The 9,165-nt window shown below is 34.2% G+C and overlaps 1 pseudogene; it reads left to right on the top strand.

The window, feature by feature from the left end:
- The first annotated feature begins 287 nt into the window (after positions 1 to 287).
- On the top strand, positions 288 to 1,321 carry LOC143609024 (F-box protein SKIP19 pseudogene; annotated as a pseudogene).
- Positions 1,322 to 9,165: the final 7,844 nt, after the last annotated feature.

The following is a 9,165-nucleotide window of genomic DNA, read 5'->3' as shown; positions in this document are numbered from 1 at the left end:
CACACACATTTTTATATGTAATTTTTTGAAATATACATGTTTTAATCCCTCCTCGACCCATTTAGGATCTGAATCGCCGGAGATTGACCATAATTAAGGCCGATAGGGGCATTTTGACCGACATAGCGATTAATGTCTCAATTACCAAAAATATAATCGGCAGAGGACAGGTTAGCGATTAGTCCCCGACTAATTGCCGATTTTTTTTCCGCTTTTCACAGCCATGCATGTAATTATTTCATATTATTGAAACAAAATCTATATCTTTTCTCTCAAAGTTAAAATAGTTAAACTCTTGTGCATACAGTTCAAGTAAGCTGGAAAAGCTTTGCCTTTCAAACTGCTACAATGTCACAAGCAGCGGGTTGAGTAGCGCGATTAAAAAGCTACCACATCTGGAACAACTTCACCTTTACTACACCTCCATCAATGTAGAAGACATTGAACTGATTGGACAAAACTGCCCTCGTCTCACCTCCTTCAAGTTAAACAAAGAGTTCAGCCGACCACACATTGAATGTGACGGTGACGCCTTTGCAATTGCAAATAGCATGCCCGAGTTACGCCATTTGCAGCTATTTGGAAACAAAATGACCAACGAAGGTCTCCAAGCTATTTTACATGGCTGCCCTCACCTAGAATCGCTTGATGTTCGCCGGTGTTTTAACCTTAACCTTGCTGCTGGGAATTTAGGAAAACTGTGTTTAGAACGGGTACAAGATTTTAAGCATCCTAACGAATCAACAAAGAACTGCGGGTTTATTGTTCAAGCTCATGCGTATGATGACATTGATGATATGTATTCGTCGGGATATTCTGATGTGGATGACTTTTCGGAAGATGGATTTTATGAAGACGACTATGAATTCTCTGGTGGCAGTGTCATTTCTGATGAGGATGATTATGAATATTATGATTGAAAGGTTAAACTCTTTAATAAATATGACAGCTTTCGTTGAATTGTCTGTATTTTATGCTATTAATGCATATGCCTTATGTTGGTTTACATGGGTTAGTTGGTTTGCAGATATTGGCTTGGAGTGTTTATAATTCGGAATATATAGTGACCATATGTTATTTGGATTATTTGGAGTTAGGCTTGTTTTACCCTAAGTTCTATATATGTTTAATTCGAATAACAGCCCGATTAACATGTATGCACATGATTGTCTTCTGATATGATGAATATAACCTGTAACACATAGTTTATTGGTGTATGATTGTTGTTCGTGTTTTTGGAGGTGCAATTGTATGCATTCAAGGATCAGTTGCGCGTTAAGTGTAGATGTTAAGTTTATAGAATGTTTTATGTGATACCCTGATGTTGGTTGTTACGCATATATGCGCCCGGGGGGGGGGGGGGGGGGGGGTGGGGGGGGGGGGGGGGGGGGGCATTTATTATGATAAAGAGTCTTACTTGATAGAGTTATATCGAGGTTATGTTCTTATTTGGTTCGTTTTATGATCCTCCCGAATGTGTTTAAAGATGGTCTAACACGGATGATATTAAAGTTGTCTTGTTGGCGATATGCACCATAATATTAGTATATCAAAATGCAGTAACTCAGGCTAGGCACCATAATATTAGTATTAACAGATTGGTAGACAGGCCTTGTTATCAGGTTTGACCATGTCTGACATTCCCGAGCATGGAGATGAGCTGCAAGAGAAGGATGAACCCACTAGAAGGGGTCTCGCAGCAGTAGCGTGGAGTATACGAGAACAGGTAATGTTGTATCGAGGCTAGAGATGATGGATAAAGGGTTGGTTACTAGGATAGGAGGGAATGCTTGATCTAATATGTATAAGCGCTATGAACCGGTTTGTGAAATTGGTCCCGGTTTAACTGAACGGTTGGTTTGATATCGGTTTAAAAACTCTATTGAAACCGGTTTTGAAGCAGTTAAAAAATCTTAATTCTATAATTATTGATTTATAAAATCCAATCTTGATTTCAATCAATAAGGGCAAGTTATGTTAATTGTTAAAATAAAATAATTTCTCAATTTTCATCATAATAATGCTAACAAATAAACGTTGACTCATGGTGACAACAACCAACAAAATGATTGGTAATGTATGATTGATTCATGGTGACATCTTAAGGCTAAGGGTAATGGGGCTTGGTTGAGCCCCAAGTGATCCAATCAAAACCCGACACGTAGGCGATGACATGGCACTGGATCAAGCCCCTCAACCAAGCCCCGGAGGGTGTAGTGGTCCAGGTGATCCGGGGCTTGATCCAGTTTTTTTATTAACAAATAATACACCCCAATCTACTCAACCTTAGACCATCTTATACCTGCATATATACAACACACAAAACATACCATCGCCGCCTTCCGCCACCGTAGCCTCACCGTAGCCATCACCGCCTTCCGCCACCACCCTCCTCTTACAAACCCACCACTGTCCTCCGCCGTGGCTCCTTCGATGACGACCAACCACCGATCACACCACTACTACCGATCACCAGACCACCGCCTCCGTGGTTCCGACGACGACGACCAACCATCTCTCAAACTCACACTTTATTTGGCCTTTCAACAGCTATTTTTTTGATTTTTCCCACACACCAACGGCTATAAGCCCCGCGGTCCCAGCCACGGGGGCCAACCCCGCCCCGGCTCACCTGAGGGGTGTAGCGGTGTTCGCGAGCCACATCAGCGGCCAAGGCCCCCGTTCACCCCCCATTACCCTCACCCTAACTAGTGATAATCTTAAAGGTAAATATAAAGAGAAAAACATGTTATGTATCAAATATCTAATTTTAATACCGATGAGCATATATAATAGATTAATACTTGGATATCACATACTTATTTACAACATTAGCACACTGGTACACAACACTAACAAACTAATGTGCTTTCTATGGGCATATATGATTATACTCATAATATTTAATAGCAAGACGTCCTAATCAGTATTGCGTCTAGTCCTAAGGCAGTCTTCCTTGTACCGACACATAGAACAACCAACTTCAACCCTAAAACCAACCAGAATGCACTATTCCTGAATTTGGACGTCCTTGATAAACGACGAAAAGTGGTTTCATCGCAAGAAGCGTAATGCAACGTGTAACTTTGTAAGGCTAAAATTGAGTAATACTGCAAGAGAGTAAAAAAATTTTTTTTACTGTTTCATAAATAATCAAAACTAAAATGGCCGTATGCATGTTAGTATACGAGTCATTTTAAAATATAAACCTAATGGCACAATTTGGCAATCACATATGAATTAAAATATGCATAATGTTATTATTAATTAACAAAAAAAAGATGTATTTCTCCATGACATGTTGGAAGATTGTCCACCAAAAACTAAAGGCGTGTAATAAATATATTAATGACGAGCGGATGCTGATGCACAAGCATCGCTGGACACCTTTGGGAACATATTATTATTGTTTTATACATCCCATAAATCACATATCAACTATTATACTCAGTGGATTTTAATCCCTTAATGTTCTAGTTAAGAATCTCAATACTAAAAGATAGTGTTAAATCTCTTTTTAGTTTATTACTTTTTGACCTTTTGGTAGTAAGCACATGCTACTTGCGTCCAGATAGGAAATATGAAGGAGAAATCGGATGGAGGCGATGTGGGGGGTTAAAGTCCGAACGTCCAGTTGGCTAGGTTGTGACTGCAGACGAGCTTCGGATAACTTTGTGAGGGAGAAGATAAAAGAAAGAAGAGAAAATGAGATGAAGAAGAGGTGAGATAAATGACACGCCTTAAAATTTGAGGATGGAGGTGCTTTAAACATTGGTTTATATCAGTTAAAATAATATAATATAAAGTATATAGTAACAAAAAAAGAGAAACCATGGGAAACATAAAGGCGTTTAAGAAAAATAAAACTACGAGTTAAACAAATAGTTTATGTGATTTATCCTAGTCACATATTTGTTTCTATAGCACACGAATATTGGGGGTGTTGATATTTGGGTTAATTTACGGAATGTTTATTCAATTCATTAATTGATAAATGTTTTGGTGACATGGGATGTGTGATCTATATTCAAATAATAGTCTTAAAATAATTAAACTCAAAACTTTTCTTACTCAAACTAATTTTTTAAAACACCAAGAAGAAAATTTTAGCTCATTAAACAATATTAATCCAACAATTGTTCAATTTAAATCAGCCCATTAAAGCCCAGCTATATTCATAATAACATGTCTTGTTTTTAACACTCGCTTAGGGTATCCGAAACCTTAAAGACTACCATGCTTGCAATTTAACTTTAATATTAAACGGTTCAGAGGGGCTTTCATGTTATTATAACTTATTTCTGCGTAACTATTTTTTTTTTAACGATCAACAAAATTCATTAAACTAGCTAGCAAGAAATTAAAAACACCAATACAAACACAAAAACAACCACCAACAAAGGGGCTCAAACGCACTAAAAAGAAAAAAGAAAAGGAAACCCGAACCAACTCAAATACAACCCTTACACCCGAAAACGAATTAGTTTGGAAACACTTCTATTTCTTAGATATTTTATAAAATGATTTTAAATTGAGAAAATATAAGTATATAAAAAATGTAGGTGGGGTACATTGTAAAAGAAAAAAGATTCGGTGTGTGTATATATACCACATAGACATAGGGTAGTAAACCCGAAATTGGTTGATGTGACAGCAGATTTGTCCTTTTGTCTACCTATCAAAACACCGAGAATAATGCCCTCATGCCCCTCTTCATTTCTAATTATTCATTTTCTTTTCTCTTTTCCTTTGTTTATACTTTATAACAATCAAACTTAATATTGTTCCTTTTTGAACTACTGTAATCAAGGTTTTCATGTATTTGGATCAAATGTAGACGCTTTTATCATAAAAATGTAACGGATAATATTGATGATACGAGAGGCTAATGTGTCATACTTATTTCGTGCAATGTTGAGTTCAATGAATACACACAAATGACAAAACAACCCATACAATAGGCATTTATCATTCAAAAAATATATCAATAACATTTATATGTCTGCAATAACATTAAGTACCATGTCAAAAGACTATCATGAGTCCATGACCATAGGTTCAACACAAAATACCTTGTCAAAAGAATTTCAAACTACCTAACATAAAGTAACATGCCAAGAAACTATCAAACAGGTGCTTTTAAGCTAAGTAAAATACAATGACCACAAAATTCCCTAGAATGATTGAAACAAAAGTGCTTGTGGACTCAGTTGTAATGTAGACTGGGTAGTATTACTGTGATGAAGCACATTCTTCTCGTCTCATGTATGATATGTTGTTGTATCCGCATAATTGAATTTATCACAAGTTATCGTGTTATCTTTCCTAGACATTTTCCGACTACTCATATATTTTTGACTTAATTCCTAGGCAGATCTCTTCCTTTTTCTTTGACCTCCGAATCTGTGTGTGGTTCATTTTATAATCTTGCATGGCCTGTTCATCTTCAATAACCGTTTCATAATCTCCCGTTGTTGCACATAAACTCCGTCGTGTTCTTCAAACACATAATGCATGGTTGATGTTGCCTCAGTTGGATTATCTATCACAACATGACCTTCATCCAATTGTTCAGTTTCTATATCATCTTCCATAGCATGACGACCTTCATTCACTTGTTATGTAACTGGTTCATCTTTCACAACATGATATTCATTCAACTGTTCAGTAAACGATTTATCTTCAACAACACAAAAATCTTCATCCAATGGTTCTTCTTCCACAACATGATCTTCATTCACTAGTTCAATAACATGTTCATTCCACCTAAGTGCTTTTTTTGTGATTTCTTGTGTGCTTCTACTAGGACTAGAGGTCTTGGCTTGTTTACTTTTTTAATCATAACATTGCTGCCATTTGGTGACTAGAAATAAGCCTTTAGGTTTGTCATCTAGGGCTTGTTGAAAATTTTAATAACCTTAACGTCTTGTTCTTGAGTTTTTTAACCAAGAAAAGGAGAGGGAATGATAAGAAAGGAAAGAGAAATGAAGAAATTTTTTTTTTAATTAGATGTGTTCTTAAGTTTGAATGAAATTAGAGGAAAGGAAATGATAACTATGTTAAAAAATAGTTATCCTTAGTAATCATCCCATTTTTGGAGGATAACTTATTGGGAAAACACATTGATTAAATCTCTCCTAACTCCTCATACTTCTTTCATTTCCATCCTAAAAAAAAACTCAAGAATACTTATTTTTTAACTCTCCTCAGTTTTCCTTTTCTTTCTCTCCTTAAAAAAAACACAAGAACAGGGCGTAAAACTTTCGTATATGTTGTGTAATCCTAAAAAGATAATATATAGATTCTTCGTTTGGATAACCAATCTATTGCTTCACTTTTAGTCCATCACAAGTAAAAAAAAACTTATCATAATCAACCATACTTACCATTTCTCCTGATGCTTGGTAAACTGTCCTCCTTTGGTAGATCTTCTTTTATAAAAATGAAGTTTTTTTTTTTCTATAAAATTAAAATAAATCAAGGTTAAAGTAAACACTCTTTCAAATTTTAAAAGACTAAAGCAAAAACAATGTAGTCATATGTCAGGCGATTCAATCAGGTTGACTAGCTAACCTTATAATTTCATAAAAGTACAAATTTAACTAAAAAACTAATCATAGCGTACATGATTCAATATAAAAAGATAACCCAAGAGTTAATCCATCACAAAATTATAATCCATAAATATCCAAGGGTTGTTTGATGGCAATATTAAGAGCAATTCGATTCGATGATAAATTGATCGAATTAAGGTCGATCTTAAATTGACCGAAAGCTGGTAGGTTAATACTTAAATCGGGAGGTGAATGATTCATGGATTGGGAGCTAAAGTAACTCAAAATTAAAAGTCTTTGTTCTAAAGTAACTCAAAATTTTAACTTGGGCTTAAACCTGCATAATTGGTAATTCTTACGATTAAACTATAATAAAACGTTTGCCAAATTACCAAGTTAAAATGTACTGGGCTAGTGACCAACAACCAATATAAACCCGTTTTTAAAAACATTGCTTATGGTCCATGTGATATTTATATTTATATTTATGCTTTCACCTTTTGTTTTTCTTTTCCTATCTATTTTATATATGCTCCAAAAGAAAATTTGTATGTATGTTGTGAATTGTAACTTTGACAATTGTGAATTATGTTTCCGTTGTAAAATGTATGCAAAACACGCGACAACACTGAATCAGATATTGTGCTTAAACATGACAGTAGAATAATAATATTTATTAAACTACCATTTCCAAAATCATAAATGTTGAGCACAAATATATAAGTCAATAGTCAATGGTAAGAGAATGACAATAAATGAATGAACTTAAAGTCGTGGTTCAAACTCATTCACACGCATTTGGAACTCATAAGTTAAAATAAATATAAAAGACAAACTTTGCACAATAAAGCTAATGGGAGTCATAAAATTTTGACATAGAAAGTTTTTATTTATTGACGTTGTAAAATATTTGCAACTAAAATTAAATACGAAGGTTGTTGGTGCTTCAGTGTCAGAGACAAAGTCTTTTAAATATTAAAAGGTAATGAGTTCAAGATTGTCAGTAGTTTAAACTTCACACGTTGATTTGTGTTAATTTGTTTGAAACGCAATCTACAAAAGATAATACGAGTATTGAAAGTCATTTTTAAATAGTTTGGTGTTTCATGATTTTGGTAAACTATAGAAACTTGGAATGAATAAATAATAAAAGTTATAAAGAAAAAATAATAATAAAATTATCTACAGAAAAGGAAAAAATTACCAAAAAAGAGACTACAAGATCCCTTGACTTCTCAAGTGAGATTTCCCATTAGCAACTGATACATGATACATGTGTGTAACTTATGCATCATATTTTATGTGATATTTTCTTGATTTTGTAACCTATTAATATTTCCTGCAAGTATTAGATCCTCGTGTCTTCCCACAGTCACTTGTCCCTTAGATTTTAGTGTCTATAACTACAATATTTTCAAACTTTGATTTCTTTCATTTCTTTAATCATCATAGGGATTATTATATTTCTTTTACATGCAACACCCTATAATTTTTACAATAACAAAATATCCCCACCTCATAACTTAAATTATTGGTTAGTTAGATATTAGCGGGTCTAAGAAATAACACTAAGGAGAACATATATCTCTATGTATACAATAATAAAATTATAAAAAGAGGGTTGTTGGAAGTCAATGGTAAAACATGTTAGTTGTAAGGTTTTATGGGGCTCAAAATATTTGGACTATGAAAATGAAACCAATAATATTATTATCAAGCATCTTAAATGTTGGGATTGGCTTCACCTTTTTGAGGAATTTCAGTTTCTCTCACTTATATGTCATCTTTTTGGCTGCCTTTTTCTTGACAATTATTTCCGTCATTTCGATCCTTTTTCATTATGAAATTATAAGTTTCATATTCTAGAATAAAAATAAAATAAATAAATAAATATCATATTCATTATTTACAAAAGTTTATACATAAGACAGAAAATGTAAAGGGTTTTGAGATTTGTAGTTTTATACGAGTCAATTGATGGAACCCGAAAATCTCAATCATGGTCGTTTTTCCTACAACGATTACGACTCGAATAAATTTAGTTACATAAGTCAATGATCCCTTTGACCCTCTGTTTCTGGCCTTTACATGACCCACATATTCCGTATGTATTTGACACTTGTGTTACAACGTTAAAATTTATATTTTGTTTTGAACTAGCAACATAATAATTGAAAAATACAAATAACCTTAAGACTAAGGGGGTGTGGGGGCTCCAGCAGAGCCAAGAACCAATAATATTATGACGTGTGGCAGAGAGAGAAACTGGATAAGGAGGATGTTGGAGCCCCTGGCCCCTGGTGCGGAGGGGCTCCAGCAGGGGCTCCAGCGAAATTTTTTATTTTATTTTTTTTATAAATATATTCAAACAACATATTATTAAAAAAAACACACATTAATAAAAAACACATTAATATCTAAAATTCAAGTTACAAAAAAAAAAACATACTAAAAATTAAACAAACAATAATACTTAATAATAACACTAATCTAATACAAGATCATCGGGTCGCCTCGCCCACAAATGTTCAACCAACTCATGTCGAAGATTCCCGTGTCTCACGATTCTTGATATTTGCTATGTTATGAAGTCTTTGTTGATCACTGATTG

Source organism: Bidens hawaiensis, unplaced genomic scaffold, assembly GCF_021521415.1.
Source record: "Bidens hawaiensis isolate Kalapana, Puna unplaced genomic scaffold, B.hawaiensis_p1.1 tig00419466_1, whole genome shotgun sequence".
Classification (NCBI taxonomy): Eukaryota; Viridiplantae; Streptophyta; class Magnoliopsida; order Asterales; family Asteraceae; genus Bidens; species Bidens hawaiensis.
This window is presented reverse-complemented; position numbering and strand designations above follow the sequence as displayed.